The 3,044-nt window shown below is 41.0% G+C and overlaps 3 non-coding genes across 3 annotated transcripts; all 3 read right to left on the reverse strand.

The window, feature by feature from the left end:
- Positions 1-1,984: 1,984 nt before the first annotated feature.
- trnac-gca lies at positions 1,985-2,056 on the reverse strand. The gene has a single exon. It is a non-coding gene; the product is annotated as a tRNA-Cys (tRNA).
- Positions 2,057-2,480: 424 nt separating this feature from the next.
- On the reverse strand, positions 2,481-2,552 carry trnac-gca. Its single transcript has one exon. It is a non-coding gene; the product is annotated as a tRNA-Cys (tRNA).
- A 420-nt stretch (positions 2,553-2,972) lies between these two features.
- On the reverse strand, positions 2,973-3,044 carry trnac-gca. The gene has a single exon. It is a non-coding gene; the product is annotated as a tRNA-Cys (tRNA).

Here is a 3,044-nt window from a genome sequence, read left to right on the forward strand (position 1 = left end):
TTGTGAAATATAAATGTCAAAATGAGCCACGTCTTCTATTTCATTTTCAGTTTGTTCTATTGCATTTAACAAACAATTTTATAAGTTAGTTTATTCTATCTCGTAACAGCTGATAGAGTGCCTGCTTATCAGTGTAGCTCATCGTTTCCTGTAATAGCACGTAATAAATTAAGACACAAACATCAATAACGTAGCCATATCAGGTCTTCTTTTCAGAGGGCCTGAGTGAAGTACTGCAGTTGTTTGGCTGCTATTCCTAACATACAATTTACAATCAATCCTGCCAATTATTGAATCAGTTCACTCAATTAACACTGCATGAATGCAGCTATTACCATGTAAATCATCAGCCTATCGGTATTTATAGTTGGACTGTTATTTGCTGGTAAATTCTTCTGCCATGAGCAGGTGTCAAATTGTAAATGGTATGCTTTCACAGACAATTTACAGGAGGACAAGGACAGCAGTGACTGAGGTTCTTGTAAATAAAAGATGTTGATCAAAGAGTTCTGAACTTCAGACAGACTGATGTGACTTGTGTCGTCGTTAGGGCCACCATTTCATCTCCCCTCCTCTCTCGCATTGTACTTCAGCCCTCCACCAGCTAGAGGGCGCTATAGCCTCTTTGTCAAGCCCCTTCTCAAACAATTATCCATTTGTAAGTAGTTGCCACTGGTTAAGGACAGATGATGACTGCAACTGACGCTCGCATGTTAAATTCAGTTCGATTCACTTCTTACTACCGTGGACTTACTACTTACTACTAATGGAATTCAGTTATATCCTTATGTGCAGTTTTTCTGTTTGCCATTTCCCATGGCAAGCACGTGTATACATCAGATTATCCTGCCTGTATCCTCACCATATGAAGAGTTCAAAGAAAAGATGGGCTTTGGTGTCTAAAATTCACCAGGATTCAGTTGTGTGAGATTTTCCAAGAGGACTAAGTACTGCTGGTGAATATGTTCTATTTTGTTGGTTCTGTTGTTTAAATTTTAAGCTTCGAACAAGCTCTTGGTGAAGAAGAAAGCGTGTTGTGCTCCTTGTGCATAAAAATAGATTCAGTGGTAATTGTTATAATATATCTGGACTGTGACAGGTAGGGGTTTCCAATCTTATTTGAAAAGAGATGGTGTGGGTGTAGGTTTTTTGTTTTAGCACGAGTCAACTAATTAACAAATCGTGCTGTTCAATGAAGACCTTCATCAGTAGAATCAGGTGCCTTCATGCTGGGCTAAAACAAAAAACTGGCACCCACACCGGCCCTTTTCGAATACGATTGGGAACCCCTGTCTACAGGCATAATGTTAAAATATGAATGTTAAAAAAGCCATTCCCTAGGTGTGGGCTGGGAGCTCATTGTCTTATGCATATTAAAATGCAGTCCCTGCCCCTGTTCTTCTAGTCCTGAGAAATGACTCAGTGCACTTACGGTGGCTTGTTGAAAATTACTCTCAGGGTAAGTGACAGTGAAGGTCAGTCTCGATTATGAGCTGTAATTGCTTTGGTTCGCCGATTGTTTTATGGACAGCGTCTCATTATGGCAAGAACAATTGGATTTGGAATGGCTATCCGCTGAGTAACTGTGTGATCTGTGTCTTTATCTTATTAACCACACACTGCGTGTTCCGAGCGCACTACCTACTCTGAAAAGGCTTCGGAAGACCTTGCTGAAAAAAAATCAGCAATAATTTGACGGTAAACTTACTTTTTTCGAAATCCCTTTATTGACACAATTTGTCATGTCCTGTTGAGTGGTGTGGGGTAGCTGATAGCTGCAGGATTGTGAGTTCCATGTGATGCTTCTGAAGGGGAAACAATGAACTAGTGGACTGGATTATTCACGCAGGATCAGGAGCACCCAGTCCTGATCTGGAGAGCTATGGTTCCAATTCTGGTGCTCCTATTGGACCAGGGGTGTCCAGTCATCCAGTCTCCCATACTGCCACTGGATTTCTCCAGCCCTTAAAAGCTTTGTTACTAAAGGGGGCACTCGGATTTGAACCGGGGACCTCTTGATCTGCAGTCAAATGCTCTACCGCTGAGCTATACCCCCTTCCTGTTTGGTCTGCGGAATATGTTAATATGATGCTCATACTTTGTCCTGGGGCCCAACTGTGCCTGCTGATGTGTTCAACAAGGAGAATGTCTGCGGCTAACTATGCTCCTGTAACAGTTACTGTTGAATAAGCTGAAGGGCCTATTTTGTTTTCAAAGGAAGCTTGTTTAAGATGGACGTGGCAGTGACAGTACTCTTTGCTGCAGATAACCCACAAATAAAATTTAAAAAAAAACTTAAACTTGTGAAGCAGAACACATAAATGTAACTTCTGGACATTTTCATTCAGTCTGTGGTCCATTGGAGCAGTGACAGCTACTACCACAACGTCAGATAACACCAGTGACTGAGGTATATCAGGACAGCAGCTCATTTTGTCCAATGTTTAATTAAAAGATGTGTTATATAACAATGCATTTATAGGGGGCACCTGGATTTGAACCAGGGACTTCTTGATCTGCAGTCAAATGCTCTACCACTGAGCTATACCCCCTTCCTGTACAAATAATAGAGATACAGGTAATTGGAAATCAATACCGGAAATCATGGTAAATGGACTGCATTTATATAGCGCTTTTATCCAAAGCGCTTTACAATTGATGCCTCTCATTCGCCAGAGCAGTTGAAAGTAAACTTCACAATAACTCTTAAAAGCTTGTTTAAGATGGACGTGGCAGTGACAGTACTCTTTGCTGCAGATAACCCACAAATAAAATTTTTTAAAAAACTTTAACTTGTGAAGCAAAACACATAAATGTAACTTCTGGACATTTTCATTCAGTCTGTGGTCCATTGGAGCAGTGACAGCTACTACCGCAACGTCAGATAACACCAGTGACTGAGGTATATCAGGACAGCAGCTCATTTTGTCCAATGTTTAATTAAAAGAAGTGTTATATAACAAAGCATTTATAGGGGGCACCTGGATTTGAACCAAGGACCTCTTGATCTGCAGTCAAATGCTCTACCACTGAGCTATACCCCC

The sequence above is a fragment of the Anguilla anguilla genome, chromosome 17 (assembly GCF_013347855.1).
Source record: "Anguilla anguilla isolate fAngAng1 chromosome 17, fAngAng1.pri, whole genome shotgun sequence".
In the NCBI taxonomy this organism is placed as follows: Eukaryota; Metazoa; Chordata; class Actinopteri; order Anguilliformes; family Anguillidae; genus Anguilla; species Anguilla anguilla.